This window comes from Arachis hypogaea, chromosome 13 (assembly GCF_003086295.3).
Source record: "Arachis hypogaea cultivar Tifrunner chromosome 13, arahy.Tifrunner.gnm2.J5K5, whole genome shotgun sequence".
NCBI lineage: Eukaryota > Viridiplantae > Streptophyta > Magnoliopsida > Fabales > Fabaceae > Arachis > Arachis hypogaea.
In genome coordinates, this window is record NC_092048.1 from 99886342 (window position 1) to 99906261 (window position 19920).

The 19920-nt window shown below is 38.4% G+C and overlaps 1 non-coding gene across 1 annotated transcript; it reads left to right on the forward strand.

The window, feature by feature from the left end:
* The first annotated feature begins 8594 nt into the window (after positions 1 to 8594).
* LOC112739729 (small nucleolar RNA R71) lies at positions 8595 to 8702 on the forward strand. Its single transcript, XR_003170665.1, has one exon. It is a non-coding gene; the product is annotated as a small nucleolar RNA R71 (small nucleolar RNA).
* The last annotated feature ends 11218 nt before the right edge of the window (positions 8703 to 19920 follow it).

The window sequence follows — 19920 nt, forward strand, 5'->3', positions numbered from 1 at the left end:
GGGTTTAGAGACTCATGCCGTAGAGAATACAATATGAAACGTGTAAAGTGTCATGAGGTACAAGATGAATCACTAAAAGTAGTTTTTATAGTAAACTAGTGACCTAGGGTTACAGAAAATGAGTAAGCTAGGGTGTTTAGTGTAAAAATCCACTTCCGGGGCCCACTTGGTGTGTGCTTGGGCTGAGCATTGAAGCTTTCATGTGTAGAGACTTTTCTTGGAGTTAAACGCCAGCTTTTGTGCCAGTTTGGGCGTTTAACTCCAGTTTTTATGCCAGTTCTGGCGTTAAACGCCAGAATTCTTAAGCTGACTTGGAACGCCGGTTTGGGCCATCAAATATCAGGCAAAGTATGGACTATTATATATTGCTGGAAAGCCCAAGATGTCTACTTTCCAACGCAATTGAGAAAGCGCCAATTGGGCTTCTGTAGCTCCAAAAAATTCACTTCGAGTACAGGGAGGTTAGAATCTAACAGCATCTACAGTCCTTTTTCAGCCTCTGAATCAGATTTTTGCTCAGGTCCCTCAATTTCAGCCCAAAAATACCTGAAATCACAGAAAAACACACAAACTCATAGTAAAGTCCAGAAAAGTGAATTTTAAATAAAAACTAATAAAAATATAATAAAAACTAACTAAAATATACTAAAAACATACTAAAAACAGTGCCAAAAAGCGTATAAATTATCCGCTCATCACTCGCAGTAGAGGTTGGAGAATTTGGTTGAATCAGTGGATGGAAGTGACTGATTTTCTATATCTTCTTCATTCAACGGATTCTTGGCATAGTTAGCATATGGTGAGGGGGTAGAGGTCTTGGAGCGCTTCCTCTTTTTGGAAGTGGTGGCTATAGCTTTTCCTTTATCCGACATCCTGAAAAACAGAGATAATACAATATAAGCATATAGCCAAGTAGGTGTAAAGCACTCAAAGCAAAGCGTACTCATGAAGTGAAGAAAGAAAGGAGATTTCTTGGAATGTAAGCAAACAGAATTCAGAATTTAAACCAAACTTCAAACCAAGAATTCACACCATATTTTGCACATTATTCGTTTACTGAGCTTAGAAAGCACCATATCCAAAATAATGATATAAAGAGTTAAGTTGAAAACCAAAAGAGGTTAATCGGTTAAACAAGTTAAAGTAAAAAATCAGTTTGAAAATCAGTGATATGGTGATTACTAGTTCAATTCGAAAGGAATGCACAAAACAGGGATGTAAGCATGTTCACAATTATGAATTGCAATAAGTCATTGATGATGAAATATGATATAGCTAGAAAGCAACTAATGTAAAACAAACCATCAATCAATGCAAGGATCACTAGTAATGTTGGTGAAATCAAAACCTTGAGAAACAAGTGAATCAAGCACATTTAACACCAACTCCAGCAATGCATACAAGTCACAAGTTCAAATATGAATTGGAAACCTCATGGTCTATGTGACTTGATGAGACTATATAAGAACATAAAGAACTATTTAGTCACATAGATTAGAACATTCAAACTCGTGTGTGTATGCAAAAGAGGCACAAAATTTAAGGAAATCACAAGTGATGGTCGCTTAGGAAATTTATTAAAACCATTCAATGCCTATACGCAAATCATTATGCATCACAAGCAAAGAGTTTAAACAAGACCAAAACTTGTCCCTAAGGGTTTTCCAAAACCATTTAAGCAACAAGCTTCTAATTGAACAGAAATCATCAACTAGAGGTTGCTACACCCATCAAACAAGGTTGATTTAAGGACTATGGTTAAGAAAAATTCGGCAGTATTTCAGCAGCAAATTGGCTATTTTCCAAATTCAAACAGTCAAAGCAGATTCCATATGAAATCATTAACAATTAGAAATACAAAATCATACATATATGAATTCATATGAATATAACAGATAGCCAACAGTTCAGCAACAAAGCAATTCAGATAAAACAGATAACAGGAGCAGTTGCTTCAATCAGCATTCCCTTCACCAATCCATCACAAGTAAGTAGCATGAACAAATTACATGAACACAGAGCAATGCAGCTGGTGCGCAGAAATTGTGACTACACTTTGATTATGTAAAATTCATCGCTCTTTCTTTCCCTGGTAATGGCGCCAAAAACATGATGCCAATACCATGGTTCACAACTTCGCACAACTAACCAGCAAGTGCACTGGGTCGTCCAAGTAATACCTTACGTGAGTAAGGGTCGAATCCCACGGAGATTATTGGTATGAAGCAAGCTATGGTCACCTTGTAAATCTCAGTTAGGCGGATATAAAATAGTAATAGGGTTTTCGAAAATAATTAATAAAATAGGGATAGAAATACTTATGTAAATCACTGGTGAGAATTTCAGATAAGCGAATAGAGATGCTTTCGTTCCTCTGAACCTCAGCTTTCCTGCTATCTTCATCCAATCAGTCTTACTCCTTTCCATGGCTGGCTTTATGTGATACATCACCATTGTCAATGGCTACTTTCGGTCTTCTCTCGGGAAAATGATCCAAATGCCCTGTCACGGCACGGCTAATCGTCTGGAGGCATCACCCTTGTCAATGGTTTCATCTTATCCTCTCAGTGAAAATGATCAACACACCCTGTCACGGCACGGCTATTCATCTGTCGGTTCTCGATCATGCTGGAATAGGATTTACTATCCTTTTGCGTCTGTCACTACGCCCAGCAATCGCGAGTTTGAAGCTCGTCACAGTCATTCAATCATTGAATCCTAATCGGAATATCACAGACAAGGTTTAGACCTTCCGGATTCTCTTGAATGCCGCCATTATTCTAGCTTACACCACGAAGATTCTGATTAAGAGATCTAAGAGATACTCATTCAGTCGAAGGTAGAACGGAAGTGGTTGTCAGGCACGCGTTCATAGGGAATGATGATGATTGTCACGTTCATCACATTCAGATTGAAGTGCGAATGAATATCTTAGAAGGGAAATAAGATGAATTGAATAGAAAACAGTAGTACTTTGCATTAATCTTTGAGGAACAGCAGAGCTCCACACCTTAATCTATGGAGTGTAGAAACTCTACCGTTGAAAATACATAAATGAATAGAGGGTAAGCATGGCCGAATGGCCAGCCTCCCATGGAGGTCTAGAGATCTAAAAATGATCAAAAGATTCAAAGATGATTCCAAAGATAATAGTGAAATGTCCTATTTATAATAAACTAGCTACTAGGGTTTACAGAAGTAAGTAATTGATGCATAAATCCACTTCCGGGGCCCACTTGGTGTGTGCTTGGGCTGAGCTTTAACTTTCCACGTGCAGAGCCCATTTGTGGAGTTGAACGCCAGGTTTTGATCCATTTCTGGCGTTCAACTCTGGTTTTTGATCCATTTCTGGCGCTGAACTCCAGAATTGGGCAGAGAGCTGGCGTTGAACGCCAGTTTGCGTCGTCTAAACTTGGGCAAAGTATGGACTATTATACATTGCTGGAAAGCCCTGGATGTATACTTTTCAAAGCAATTGGAAGCGCACCATTTCGAGTTCTGTAGCTCCAGAAAATCCACTTTGAGTGCAGGGAGGTCAGAATCCAACAGCATCAGCGGTCCTTCTTCAACCTCTGAATCTGATTTTTGCTCAAGTCCCTCAATTTCAGCCAGAAAATACCTGAAATCACAGAAAAACACACAAACTCATAGTAAAGTCCAGAAATGTGAATTTAACATAAAAACTAATGAAAACATCCCTAAAAGTAACTAGATTCTACTAAAAGCATACTAAAAACAATGCCAAAAAGCGTATAAATTATCCGCTCATCACAACACCAAACTTAAATTGTTGCTTGTCCCCAAGCAACTGAAAATAAAATAGGATAAAAAGAAGAGAATATACTATAAATTCCAAACTATCAATGAAACAGTGCTTCAATCATATGAGCGGGACTTATAGCTTTTTGCCTCTTGAATAGTTTTGGCATCTCACTTTATCCATTGAAGTTCAGAATGATTGGCATCTATAGGAACTCAGAGTTCAGATAGTGTTATTGATTCTCCTAGTTCAGTATGATGATTCTTGAACACAGCTTTTTTATGAATCTTGGCCTTGGCCCTAAGCACTTTGTTTTCCAGTATTACCACCGGATACATAAATGCCACAGACACATAATTGGGTGAACCTTTTCAGATTGTGACTCAGCTTTGCTAAAGTCCCCAATTAGAGATGTCCAGGGTTCTTAAGCACACTCTTCTTTTGCTTTGGACCTTGACTTTAACCGCTCAGTCTCAAGTTTTCACTTGACACCTACACGCTACAAGCACATGGTTAGGGACAGCTTGGTTTAGCCGCTTAGGCCAGGATTTTATTCCTTTAGGCCCTCCTATCCACTGATGCTCAAAGCCATGGGATCCTTTTTATTTGCCCTTGCCTTTTGGTTTTAAGGGTTACTGACTTTTTCTGCTTGCTTTTTCTTTTTCTTTCTATATTTTTTTTTCGCCTATTTTTTTTTTCTCTTTTTTTTTCTGCAAACTTTGTTCTTTGCTGCTTTTTCTTGCTTCAAGAATCATTTTTATGATTTTTCAGATTATCAAATAACATGTCTCCTTGTCATCATTCTTTCAAGAGCCAACATATTTAACATTCTTAAACAACAACTTCAAAAGACATATGCACTGTTCAAGCATTCATTCAGAAAACAAGAAGCATTGTCACCACATCAATATAATTAAACTAAGTTCAAGGATAAATTCGAAACTCATGTACTTCTTGTTCTTTTGATTTAAAACATTTTTCATTTAAGAGAGGTGATGGATTCATAGGACATTCATAACTTTAAGACATAGTTACTAACTACTAATGATCATGTAATAAAGACACAAACATAGATAAGCACATAACATAGAAAACAAAAAACAGAAGAAATAAGAACAAGGAATGAATCCATCTTAGTGATGGTGGCGTTTCTTTCTTGAGGAACCAATGATGTCCTTGAGCTCTTCTATGTCTCTTCCTTGTCTTTGTTTCTCCTCCCTCATTGCTTTTTGATCTTCTCTTATTTCATGGAGCATGATGGAGTGCTCTTGATGTTCCACCCTTAATTGTCCCATGTTAGCACTTAATTCTCCTAGGGAGGTGTTGATTTGCTTCCAATAGTTTTGTGGAGGAAAATGCATTTGAGGCATCTCCGGGATCTCATGGTGATGAGCTTCCTGTGCCTCTTGAGCTCCATGAATGGGCTCTCTTGCTTGCTCCATCTTTTTATTAGTAATGGGCTTCTCTTCCTTAATAGGAATGTCTCCTTCTATGAAAGCTCCAGCCGAGTAACATAGATGGCAGATAAGATGAGGAAAAGCTAGCCTTGCCATGGGGGATGACTTTTCGGCTATTTTGTAGAGTTCATTAGAGATGACTTCATGAACTTCTATTTTCTCTCCAATCATGATGCTATGAATCATGATGGCCCGATTCACAGTAACTTCAGATCGGTTGCTAGTGGGAATGATTGAGCATTGAATGAACTCCAACCATCCTCTAGCCACAGGCTTGAGGTATAAACTTCTTAGTTGAACCGGCTTGCCTTTGGAGTCAATCTTCCATTGAGCTCCTTCCACACATATGTCCATAAGGACTTAGTCCAACCTTTGATTAAAGTTGACCCTTCTAGTGTAGGGGCGTGCATCTCCTTGCATCATAGGCAAGTTAAACGCCAACCTCACATTTTCCGGACTAAAATCTAAGTATTTCCCCCGAACCATTGTAACATAGTTCTTTGGATCCGGGTTCTTACTTTGATCATGGTTCTTGGTGATCCATGCATTGGCATAGAACTCTTGAACCATTAGGATGCCGACTTGTTGGATGGGATTTGTTAGAACTTCCCAACCTCTTCTTTGAATTTCATGTCGGATTTCCGGATACTCATTTCTTTTGAGTTTGAAAGGGACCTCAGGGATCACCTTCTTCTTGGCCACAACATCATAGAAGTGGTCTTGATGGGCTTTGGAGATGAACCTTTCCATCTCCCATGACTCGGAGGTGGAAGTTTTTGTCTTCCCTTTTCCCTTTCTAGAGGATTCTCTGGTCTTAGGTGCCATTAATGGTAATGGAAAAACAAAAAGCTTATGCTTTTACCACACCAAACTTAGAATATTGCTCGCCCTCGAGCAATAAAAGAAAGAATAGATGAAGAAGAAGAAGAAAATATGGAGAAGAGGGGTGAAATGTGTTTCGGCCAAGTAGAGAGGAGAGGGTTGTGTTGCGTGAAAATGAGGAAGAATGGAGGGCTATATATAGGGGAGGGAGGTGGGGGAAGGTTTCGGCCATATGGGTGGGTTTGGGTGGGAAATTGGTTTTGAATTTTGAAGGTAGGTGGAGTTTATGAGGTAGGTTTATGGGGAAGAGTGGATGGATGTGAGTGGTGAAGAGGTGATGGGGAAGAGAGATTGAGGTGATTGGTGAAGAGGTTTGGGGAAGAGTGTTTATGGGATTGTGTGAAAGAGGGGTGAGAAGAAGTGAGTGGAGGTAGGTGGGGATCCTGTGGGGTCCACAGATCCTGAGATGATCCTGTGGGGTCCACAGATCCGGAGGTGTCAAGGATTTACATCCCTGCACCCATTAGGCATGTAAAATGCCCTTGCACACAACTCTGGGCGTTCAGCGCCAGGTTGGTGCCCATTTTGGGCGTTCAACGCCCATTTGTTGGCCATTTCTGGCGTTGAACGCCAGAACCATGCTCTGTTCTGGCGTTGAACGCCAGGCAGATGCTCCTCCGGGGTGTGATTTTTCTTCTACTGTATTTTATTCCGTTTTCAATTTTTATATTCATTTTGTGAATCCACATGATCATGAACTATAAAGACATATAACTAAGAAAAATATTGTTAGATAAATAAAAATTGGGTTGCCTCCCAACAAGCGCTTCTTTAATGTCAATAGCTTGACAGTGGGCTCTCATAGAGCCTCATAAATGTTCAGAGCATTGTTGAGACTCTCCAACACCAAACTTAGAGTTTGGATATGGGAGTTCAACACCAAACTTAGAGTTTGGTTGTGGCCTCCCAACACCAAACTTAGAGTTTGACTGTGGGGGCTTTGGTTGACTCTGCTTTGAGAGAAGCTTTTTATGCTTCCTCTCCATGGATGCAGAGAGAGATCCTTGAGTTGTAAACACAAGGTTGTCCTCATTTACTTGAAGGATCAATTCTCCTCTGTCCACATCAATCACAGCTCTTGCTGTGGCCAGGAAAGGTCTTCCTAGGATGATGGATTCATCCTCTTCCTTTCCAGTATCCAGGACTATGAAATCAGCAGGGATGTAAAGGCCTTCAACCTTTACTAACACGTCCTCTACTTGTCCATAAGCCTATTTTCTTGAATTGTCTGCTATCTCTAATGAGATTTTAGCAGCTTGCACCCCATAGATTCCCAGTTTCTCTATTACAGAGAGTGGCATGAGGTTTATTCCTGAACCGAGGTCACACAGAGCCTTAAAGATCATGGTGCCTATGGTACAAGGTATTATGAACTTTCCAGGATCCTGTCTCTTCTGAGGCAATGTCAGTTGATCCAGATCACTTAGTTCATTGGTGAACAAGGGATGTTCATCTTCCCAAGTTTCAATACCAAATAATTTGGCATTCAGCTTCATGATTGCACCAAGAAACTTGGCAGTTTGCTCTTCAGTAACATCCTCATTTTCTTCAGAAGATGAATACTCATCAGAGCTCATGAATGGCATAAGGAGGTTCAATGGAATCTCTATGGTCTCTAGATGAGCCTCAGAGTCCCTTGGTTCCTCAGAGGGAAGCTCCTTATTGATCACTGGACGTCCCAGGAGGTCTTCCTCCTTGGGATTCACGTCCTCCTCTCCCTCTTTGGGTTCGGCCATTTTGCTTATGTCAATGGCCTTGCACTCTCCTTTTGGATTCTCTTCTGTATTGCTTGGGAGAGTACTGGGAGGGATTTCAGTGATCCTTTTACTGAGCTGGCCCACTTGTGCTTCCAAATTTCTAATGGAAGACCTTGTTTCATTCATGAAACTTACAGTGGCCTTAGATAGATCAGAGACTAAGTTTGCTAATTTAGAAGTATTTTGTTCAGAGTTCTCTGTCTGTTGCTGAGTGGATGATGGAAAAGGTTTATTATTGTTAAACCTGTTTCTTCCACCATTACTAAAGCCTTGTTGAGGCTTTTGATCCTTCCATGAGAAATTTGGATGATTTCTCCATGATGGGTTATAGGTGTTTCCAAAAGGTTCACCTAAGTAATTCACCTCTACCATTGCAGGGTTTTTAGGATCATAAGCTTCTTCTGCATAAGAAGCCTCTTGAGTACTGTTGGATGCAGCTTGCATTCCATTCAGACTCTGAGAAATCATATTGACTTGCTGAGTCAATATTTTGTTCTGAGCCAATATGGCATTCAGAGTATCAATTTCAAGAACTCCCTTCTTCATAGGCGTCCCATTATTCACAGAATTCCTTTCAGAAGAGTACATGAACTGGTTATTTGCAACCATGTCAATGAGTTCTTGAGCTTCTGCAGGCGTTTTCTTTAGGTGAATGGATCCACCTGCAGAGGTATCCAATGACATCTTAGATAACTCAGACAGACCATCATAGAATATATCCAGGATGGTCCATTCTGAAAGCATGTCAGAAGGACACTTTTTGGTCAGTCCTTTGTATCTCTCCCAAGCTTCATAGAGGGATTCACCTTCTTTCTGTTTGAAGGTTTGAACATCCACTCTAAGCTTGCTCGGCTTTTGAGGAGGAAAGAACTTGGCTAGGAAAGCCTTGACCAGCTTATCCCAAGAGTTCAGGCTATCCTTAGGTTGAGAGTCCAATCATACTCTAGCTCTGTCTCTTACAGCAAAAGGGAAAAGCATGACCCTATAGACTTTAGGATCTACTCCATTAGTCTTAACAGTATCACATATCTGCAAGAATTCAGTTAAGAACTGAAAAGGATCTTCAGATGGAAGTCCATGAAACTTACAGTTTTGCTGCATCAGAGAAACTAATTGAGGTTTCAGCTCAAATTTGTTTGCTCCAATGGCAGGAATGGAGATGCTTCTTCCATGTAAATTAGAATTTGGTGCAGTAAAGTCACCAAGCATTCTCCTTGCATTGTTGTTGGGTTCGGCTGCCATCTCCTTTACTTGTTCGAAATTTTCAATCAAGTTGTCTCTGGATTGTTGTAATTTAATTTCTCTTAATTTCCTCTTCAGAGTCCTTTCAGGTTCTGGATTAGCTTCAACAAGAATGCCTTTTTCTATGTCCCTGCTCATAAGAAAGAGGAGAGAAAAAAAGAAAAGAAGAGGAATCCTCTATGTCACAGTAAAGAGGTTCCTTATTGTTAGTAGAAGAAAAGAAGAAGAGAAAAATCTGAACTCAGAAAGAGAGAGAGAGGGTTCGGATTTTTGGTGGGTGAGGGAGAGATGTTAGTAGATGAATAAATAAATAGAATAAGATGAGAGAGGGAAAATTTCGAAAATAATTTTGAAAAAGAGTTAGTTGATTTTTGAAAATAGTTTTTGAAAAAGGTTAGTGGTTTTTCGAAAATAAAAATAAAAAATTAAAATAATAAAAAAGAAATTTTTGAAAAAGGGGGAAGATATTTTCGAAAATGAGAGAGAGAGAGAGAGTTAGTTAGGTAGTTTTGAAAAAGATAAGAAACAAACAAAAAGTTAGTTAGTTAGTTGAAACAAATTTTGAAAAAATAAGAAGTTAGGAAGTTAGAAAAGATATTTTTGAAATCACTTTTTTTTTTGAAAAAGGTAAGATAAGAAGATATTTTTGAAAAGATATGATTGAAATTAGTTTTTGAAAAAGATTTGATTTTTAAAATCACAATTAATGACTTGATTCACAAGAAATCACAAGATATGATTCTAGAACTTAAAGTTTGAATCTTTCTTAACAAGCAAGTAACAAACTTGAAATTTTTGAATCAAAACATTAATTGTTATTGTTAATTTCGAAAATTTGATATAAAAATAAGGAAAAGATTTTTGAAAAATATTTTTGGAATTTTCGAAAATAACTAAGAAATTTGAAAAAGATTTGATTTTTGAAAAAGATTTTGAAAAGGATAAGATTTTCAAATTGAAAATTTGATTTGACTAATAAGAAACAACTTGATTTTTAAAATTTTTGAAAAAGTCAATCCAAATTTTCGAATTTGATGAGAGAAAAAGGGGAAGATATTTTTTTTTTATTTTTGAATTTTTATGATGAGAGAGAAAAACAAGTAAAATGATGCAATGCATGAAATTTTTAGATCAAAACATGTGATGCATGCAAGAATGCTATGAATGTCAAGATGAACACCAAGAACACTATGAAGATCATGATGAACATCAAGAACATAATTTTGAAAAATTTTTAATGCAAAGAAAACATGCAAGACATCAAACTTAGAATTCTTTAATGCTTAGCCACTAAGAATTCAAGAATGCATATGAGAAACAAGAAAAGAAACAAAACATGCAAATGCAAAGATCAAACAAGAAGACTTACCAAGAACAACTTGAAGATCATGGAGAACACTATGAATGCATGAATTTTCGAAAAATGCAAGATGCACATGCAATTGACACAACTTATAACATGACTTAAGACTCAAACAAGAAACAGAAAAATATTTTTGATTTTTATGATTTTCTAATTTTTTTTTAGATTTTTCGAAATTAATTGAAAAAGGAAAATAAGGATTCCAAAATTTTTATTATGAATTCCAGGAATCTTGCCATGTTAGTCTAAAGCTTCAGTCCAGGAATTAGACATGACTCACTAGCCAGTCAAGCTTTCAATGAAAGCTCCGGTCCAAAACACTAGACATGGGCAATGGCCAGCCAAGCTTCAGCATGTAAATCAGGAACAGCAGCAGGTGGATTAGCAACAACTAGCTTGCTCTTGATAACAAATTGCAAGCCTCAGTCCAAATGAATTTAGACATGGCTTTACAGCCAGCCAGGCTTCACATGCTTCATGAAACACTAGAATTCATTCTTAAAAATTCTGAAGAAAAATATATTTTTGAAGACATTTTTTTTTCGAAAACATGTGAGAAAATTTGAAATATTTTTGAAAAATTTTTGAAAAGAAAACAAAAAGAAAATTACCTAATCTGAGCAACAAGATGAACCGTCAGTTGTCCAAACTCGAACAATCCCCGGCAACGGCGCCAAAAACTTGGTGCGCAGAAATTGTGACTACACTTTGATTATGTAAAATTCATCGCTCTTTCTTTTCCTGGTAATAGCGCCAAAAACATGATGCCAATACCATGGTTCACAACTTCGCACAACTAACTAGCAAGTGCACTGGGTCGTCCAAGTAATACCTTACGTGAGTAAGGGTCGAATCCCACAGAGATTGTTGGTATGAAGCAAGCTATGGTCACCTTGTAAATCTCAGTCAGGCGGATATAAAATAGTAATGGGGTTTTCGAAAATAATTAATAAAATAGGGATAGAAATACTTATGTAAATCACTGGTGAGAATTTCAGATAAGCGAATAGAGATGCTTTCGTTCCTCTGAACCTCTGCTTTCCTGCTATCTTCATCCAATCAGTCTTACTCCTTTCCATGGCTGGCTTTATGTGATACATCACCATTGTCAATGGCTACTTTCGGTCTTCTCTCGGGAAAATGATCCAAATGCCCTGTCACGGCACGGCTAATCGTCTGGAGGCATCACCCTTGTCAATGGTTTCATCTTATCCTCTCAGTGAAAATGATCAACGCACCCTGTCACGGCACGGCTATTCATCTGTCGGTTCTCGATCATGCTGGAATAGGATTTACTATCCTTTTGCGTTTGTCACTACGCCCAGCAATCGCGAGTTTGAAGCTCATCACAGTCATTCAATCATTGAATCCTACTCGGAATACCACAGACAAGGTTTAGACCTTCCGGATTCTCTTGAATGCCGCCATCATTCTAGCTTACACCACGAAGATTCTGATTAAGAGATCTAAGAGATACTCATTCAGTCGAAGGTAGAACGGAAGTGGTTGTCAGGCACGCGTTCATAAGGAATGATGATGATTGTCACGTTCATCACATTCAGATTGAAGTGTGAATGAATATCTTAGAATTGAAATAAGATGAATTGAATAGAAAACAGTAGTACTTTGCATTAATCTTTGAGGAACAGCAGAGCTCCACACCTTAATCTATAGAGTGTAGAAACTCTACCTTTGAAAATACATAAGTGAATAGAGGGTAAGCATGGCCGAATGGCCAGCCTCCCATGGAGGTCTAGAGATCTAAAAATGATCAAAAGATTCAAAGATGGTTCCAAAGATAATAGTGAAATGTCCTATTTATAATAAACTAGCTACTAGGGTTTACAAAAGTAAGTAATTGATGCATAAATCCACTTCCGGGGCCCACTTGGTGTGTGCTTGGGCTGAGCTTTAACTTTCCACGTGCAGAGGCCATTTGTGGAGTTGAACGCCAGGTTTTGATCCATTTCTGGCGTTCAACTCTGGTTTTTGATCCATTTCTGGCGCTGAACTCCAGAATTGGGCAGAGAGCTGGCGTTGAACGCCAGTTTGCGTCGTCTAAACCTGGGCCAAGTATGGACTATTATACATTTCTGGAAAGCCCTGGATGTCTACTTTCCAACGCAATTGGAAGCGCGCCATTTCGAGTTCCGTAGCTCCAGAAAATCCACTTTGAGTGCAGGGAGGTCAGAATCCAACAGCATCAGCGGTCCTTCTTCAACCTCTGAATCTGATTTTTGCTCAAGTCCCTCAATTTCAGCCAGAAAATACCTGAAATCACAGAAAAACACACAAACTCATAGTAAAGTCCAGAAATGTGAATTTAACATAAAAACTAATGAAAACATCCCTAAAAGTAACTAGATTCTACTAAAAACATACTAAAAACAATGCCAAAAAGCGTATAAATTATCCGCTCATCAGCAGCAAAACAGAGCAATTTCGCACAGCAACAGAAATTCAAACAATGCCTGAATCCACTACTTAGCCCAGATTCGCTAACCACCTAAATCAAACTAAACTAACTAACTAAACTAATTCTAACTACACTAATGGAATTACAATAAGCAGTAAAAAGAAGTAGAACAGGGAAACAGAAACCTGGGGTGCATAAACTAAACGGGGTAAATGAAATGAAGGCGAAGTGGAGTGGTGGTTTGGCGTGGCTGTGGAGCTCGTACCGGCGACAATGGTGGTCGCGGTGGCACTGAGGCGGCGTTGAGGCTGGCCTCGAGAGAGGGAGCTGAGGCAGAGAGGGGTCGAGTGGAGTGAGAGAGAGTGAGAGAGTGGAGGTTGCGCGGTGATGGCGGCGATGGTCGTGGTCGCTCGCCAGAGGGCAGCCGCTGGTTGCTGAACAGAGGAGGGAGGTGGTGGTGGAAAAGAAATGGAACGTTGGGGACGAAAGGTGTGTTGCGCGAATGCGCTAGGGCTTTGCGTCTCTGGTTAAATGGGGTTTTTAAATCCATGCGAGCGTGCACCGTGCGCATCCACGTGGGTGATAGAAATAGGGACATGGCGCGAAGGCGCCATACGCGCCTACGCGTATATGGACGAGTTAATAGTTGGCGCGGACGCGTACAGTGCGCATTCGCGCGGGTATGCTGGGCCAGAGGCACAAAAGAGGCCCAGAGTTGGCACAACTCTCGGGTCCTTTGGCCTGGGTGATGCTAAAACGCATCGACGTGGGCGCGCACCGTGCGTGTTCGCGTGGATGGTATGAGCTTATGGAATGGGCGTGGAGGCGTGAAGTACGCTAACGCGTGTATGAAGAAACAGGGAGTGGCGCGGACACGTACAGCGTGCGTCCGCGTGGATTGAGACACAGAGTTAGCCCAAAAGTGGCACAACTCTCTGGTCCTTGGCCCAGCTAGTCGAAACGAGCATCCTACGCGCGCGCGCGCCTTGCGCTTGCGCGTAGGTTGGTTTTTTTTTAATGAGCGTCAAAAAGAGCTCATAACTTTCCCATTCTTCTCTGAAACTCTAAACTAGCTAAGATGCAAGATTAAGCGTATTTTGAATCATAGGGGATTCTTCAAATAACTTGAGAAAACTTGCAATTCAAGCAAAAACTCAATTCAAAGATTTATCCGTTATTAAGGCATAGAATGTATAAACACCTTAGCAAGCAAATGGAAATATACCAAGAAGTAAAGAAACTATATACAATGGAACCCAATTCATTCATTCATTATATCTACAAGAGAATGGAAAGAGTTTACCATGGTGGGGTGTCTCCCACCAAGCACTTTTAGTTTAAGTCCTTAAGTTGGACATTGGGAGGCTCCTTGTCAAGGTGGCTTGTACTTGTATCCATCCTTCAACCTCCAAGAGTGCTTGTCCTTCAATTGGTTGTCAGAAGTTCCAACCTTCTTCATTAAGCTTTGGTGAGGTCCTTTCCAAGACGTGAGCTCCCGAGATTGACTATCGTAAGATAATCCAGGATCCCATATCTTGTCCTCGCACACATCTTGTAGTTGATTGCCTTGACTTTGTTCGGGCGACGAGAAAACAAAATTCTCATGGAAGCACCAAACTACTCTCCTAGACCTAATTAATCGAGCATTACACCAACCCATGCTCTCCAATTTCGAGCTTCCCACCATAATGAGCCTAGATTTAGAACGCCAACCACCAAACATCCTCCTCTTTCGCTTAATTCCACAAAGCACCCTAAGTTGGCCATCCATTTCAAGCAAACCATACTCAAGTGGGATAGTGAAGCCGAGAGTTAGAAGTTTTACCCACTCAAGCGGAGGATTGGATAACGAACTAGGTGGGGGAGTTCCCAAAGATCTTGATAAAGCATGCTCTACTCCTGTCCATCCTCTTCTAAAGGTTTTCACTACTTGGCGAGGTTCTTCAAGTTCCTCCTCATGCCGAGCTTCCTCAAGTTCACATCCTTCTTTACTAATTTCTTCTATTTCTTCCCTATCACTCTCGTCATAGATAGGAGGTAAAGTAAAATCTACCTCATCATCGAATCTAGACATTTTGGGGAAGGACTCTTCAAACTCGGACGGTTCATATGTTGATTCGAAATCATCATAGATAGGAGCGCTTGTTGCTTGGAATACTTCTCCCAGTTCTTCATCTTCAGTAGGCCTTGGAGGTTTCAGGTCTTCCTCAACCTTGCTTTCTAATCCACTGGGGAAGGGTTCAACAAGATCGTCAAGGGGGTTGATCAACATGGGTAAAAAATCACTAATGATGGAACCTACTTCTTGATCAACTTCCTTCGACTCTCTATTTACTTCTGCAACATTACTCTTTTCTTCGACATCCCCTTCAAGCTTCTTGGAAGAGGGTTCTTCAATTCGAGATTCCTTTATGTGCTCAACGTATCCCAAACATCCATCCACTACTTCCTTTTGTTTGCTAATCTCTATCTTCTCCCCTTGTCATCCTTCTTGCTTCAATTCTCCTTCCTCACCATGGAGCTTTAAGTTCATACTCTCACTAAGCTCTTTGATTGTTTCTCCACATTCAACAATGGGGTACTTAAAGTGCATGAACTTAGGTGAGACGTTAAGTGATTCACGGCTTCTACCATGCTAGCTATCTTTACTCTTAGCTCCTTAAACTTGGTTTCATCCTCCTCTTGCCGCCTTAAGATGCAAGATTCAAGGTCTCTCAGTTCTGATATGAAAGCTTCGTCGGGAGGTGGTGGTGGAAGAGAGGGTTCCTCGGTTAAGGGAAGATTGTTGTAATCGGAAGGTGGTTCATGTTGGTGGAGTTCTTGAGGTGGTGTATGTGGGAATTGTGGTTCTTGGGGACATTGGTATTGGGATGGTGGTCGTTCCATATGTGATTCGAACGGTGGTTGATATGGTATGCATGAGTTATGGTCATGTAGAGTGGAATGGTGGTGTGAGGCTTGTGAGTATGATGTGTGGCTATATTGAGGAATGGGGTCACATGCATATGACGATTGTGGTTGACAACCACAACAAGGGTCATCACACACATTGGACTGGCGTACGTTAGGATCAGAATTATACCCATAGGAGTTCGTAGGAGGTTGTTGCCATGAAGGTTGTTCATAAGCTTGAGGTTCCTCCCATCCTTGATTCCCAAATCCCTGATTGCATATCCTCATTGGAGCTTCCATTTTCTACAACATAGTTTGAACTACACTCATAGCCAAAAAGGATGAGAATTCATAATGAAATAGAAAATAAAGACAAAAGGGCAATAAGAAATAAAGAAGATAAAATCCTAACTAGTAAAAACTGGCAAACAAACCAAAGTTCAAGCTATTCACAATATGTACAATAGCCAATAATATAGCACCATTGGGTTCCCGGCAACGGCGCCATTAATTTGATAAGCGAATTCTTTGTCGGTAAGCAATTTCTCTTATAGAAAGAAGAATTTTGTTGTAAGCATAGCTCCAAACCAACAAACAACTCTCGCATCAAATTAAAATTGTGGTTTCGTTACAAGTACAAACCCCAATAAGAATTAACCAGAGTATTTGGACTCCGGGTCGTCTCCCTAGGAACCAATGGAGTGCATGCGTATTGGCTATGATGGGGTAAAAAGGGGGTTTTGTTTATGAGATGCCAAGAAAGTAAATTGAGCAAGTAAGTAAAGAAAGCAAAATAAATAAATCTTGGCTAAGACTTGGATACTTGAGATCACAATCCTAGTTAACACCAATTATTGACAATTATGAGAGGCCAACCCATTAAGTCTACTTCTCGAAGCCTTAAGTACGTAACATTTACTCCTAGACTGGAAGTATGTCAAATAGGCCTAATCACATCCACCCATAAGTCCTAACCTCCCTATCAATTGGCTTAGTAGTGGATTAGCGTCAATGAGCTTCAAATTGATCACACGGGGTTCTCAAACTACCAAATCCATTGTATCCAAAAACTCAAGATCACTCGAGTCCCTTTGCCTAGACCAAGAGTTGATAAAACTACTCAAGAACTAAAGATAGCATTTCATCGAACACTTAGAGTGCAATAAAAGTTGACATCATAAATTGCAAAGATACTAAAATCTACCACTATTAATTGCAAGAAAAGTGAGGTCACAACTCAATTCATCAATTAAAGAAACATCAACATCAAAATTGCATTAAATGTGAATAAATCCAACATGAGTCATCATCACAAACGAGAGCAAATTAAGAAACTAGCATAAAAACTAAGAGGATCAAGGTGTACAAATGAGAAATTATGGAAGAAACAAGATGAGATTAAGTAATTGAACATGAAATTAAAATATTCTAACCTAATCCTAACCTAATTCTAGAGAGAAGAGGGAGCTTCTCTCTCTAGAAAACTAACTAAAGGCTCATGTTGGCTAAACTAATTGCTCCCCCTTTGCTTGGACTTCAATTCTGCATGAAATACACTCAGAAACAAGTTGGATTTGGGCCTGGACAGCTCAGAAATCGCCCCCAGCAGCCTTCAAGTGGGCCACGTGAGAGTATCGGCGCGTACGCGCCATGTGCACGCGTGCGTCGCTGGCAAATTCTCAACCCGCGCAGACGCGGCATGTATGCGAGCGCGTCCATAGGCGAAATCACTTTTGCGCGTGCGTGACTGGTGCGCGTGCGCGTCCTTTGGTGCATTTCCAATCTTTGTTTCTCCATGCATTCTCCCTTTTTGTATGCTTTTCTCCTCATTTCTTCCATCCAATACTTGCCTTACGGACCTGAAATCACTCATCAAACACATCAAAGCATAGAATGGAATTAAAGTGAATTAAAATCACCAATTTAGGGCCTAAAAAGCATGTTTTTACACTTAAGCAAAATTCAAGGGAGAATTACAAAACCATGCTATTTCATTGAATAAATGCGAGAAAAAGTGACAAAATCCCCCAAAATAAGCACAAGATAAATCACAAAATCGGGGTTTATCAATCGACCCTTACTCACGTAAGGTTTATTACTTGGATGACCCAATGTACTTGCTGGTTAGTTGTGCGGAGTTGTGAAAAATAGTTGAGATTACGATCGTGCGTACCAAGTTGTTGGCGCAGTTGAGATCACAATTTTGTGCACAAAGTTTTTGGAGCCGTTGCCGAGGATTGTTCGAGTTTGGACAACTGACGGTTCATCTTGTTGCTCAGGTTAGGTAATTTTATTTTAATTTTAAGCTTTTTGTTTTTATTCTTTTTATTTTCGAAAAAATTTCAAAAAAAATTTTAATAATAATAAAAATATATGTTCTTCAGAATTTTTAAGAATGAATTCTAGAGTTTCATGAGATATGTTGAATCCTGGCTGGCTGTTAAGCCATGTCTAATCTTTTGGACCGATGTTTCACTTATCCTTAGAAGAGCTTCTTTGTCTTTCTCATCAATTTAGCTGTTGTATGTAATATCCTGCTGAAGCTTGGCTAGCCATGTCTAATCTTTTTAGACTAAAGGTTTAGACTAATATTGCATGATTCTTGGAATTCTTATAAAATTTTGAAATCCTTATTTTTCTTTTTTCCAGATAACTTTCGAAAAATACAAAAAAATTAATAAAACCATAAAAACCAAAAATTTATGTTTTTTGTTTGAGTCTAGTGTCAAATTTTAAGTTTGGTGTCAATTGCATATTTTTAATTTTCTTTAAAGTTTTCGAAAATCCATGCATGGAATTGTTCTTCATGATCTTCAAGTTGTTCTTGATGAATTTCTTTATTTGATCTTTGCATTTTCTTGTTTGGTGTCTTTTCTTGTTTTTCATATGCATTCTTGAATTATTAGTGTCTAAAGTTTAAAAATTTTTAAGTTTGGTGTCTTGCATGTTTTTTTTTCTTAAAAATTTTCAAAAATAAGTTCTTGATGTTCATCATGATCTTCAAAGTGTTCTTGCATGCATTATTAGTTTTGATCTTAATTTCTTGTGTTTTACATCATTTTTTTGTTTTTCTCTCTCCTCATTAAAAATTCAAAAATAAAAAAATATCTTTCCCTTATTTTGCTCATAATTTTCGAAATTTTAGATTGATTTAGTCGTAAAGTTTTAAAATTTAATTGTTTCTTATTAGTCAAGTCAAATTTTCAATTTAAAAATTCCATATTTTTAAAATCTTTTTCAAAAATCAAATCTTTTTTATTTTTTTCAATATTTTCGAAAATTCTAAAAATTTGATTTTCAAAATCTTTTTCTTATTTTTATTTCATATTTTCGAAATTAATGCTAACATTTAATGTTTTGATTCAAAAATTTCAAGTTGTTACTTGCCTATTAAGAAAGGATCAATCTTTAAATTCTAAAATCATATCTTTTAGTTTCTTGTTAGTCAAGTAATCAACTTTAATTTTCAAAATCAAATCTTTTTAATTTCCTTTTCAAATCTTTTTTCAATCATATCTTTTTCAAAACTTAATTTCAAAATCTTTTCCAACTTCTTATCTTTTCAAAATTGATTTTCAAATCTTTTTCAATTAACTACTTAACTTTTTGTTTGATTTTAAAAGTTTTCTATTTCAATCATATCTTTTTTAAAACCACCTAATTACTTTTCTCTCTCCAATTTTCGAAAATCACTAACCACTTTTTCAAAAAAATTTTTCTAATTTTAATTTATTTTCTATCTTAAATTTCGAATTATAACTAATAATTAAAATAAAAACAAAAATATTTTTCTTTTATTTTAATTTAAAATTCGAATTTTCTCTCTCTCATCTCTTTCTATTTAATTATTTATTTACTAACACTTCTCTTCTTCTTATAATTCGAACCCTCTCTCCCTCTCTGTGTTCGAATTCTTCATCTCCGCCCTTCTTCATTCTACTCTTCTATTCTTCTACTCACATAAAGGAATCTCTATATTGTGACATAGAGAATTCCTATTCTTCTCTGTTCTCTTCTTTTTCATAAGAGCAGGAGAAAGGATAAGAACATTCTTATTGAAGCTGATCTGGAACCTGAAAGGACTCTAAAGAGGAAGCTAAAAGAAGCTAAAGCACAACACTCTGGAGAAAACTTGACAGAATTTTTCGTAA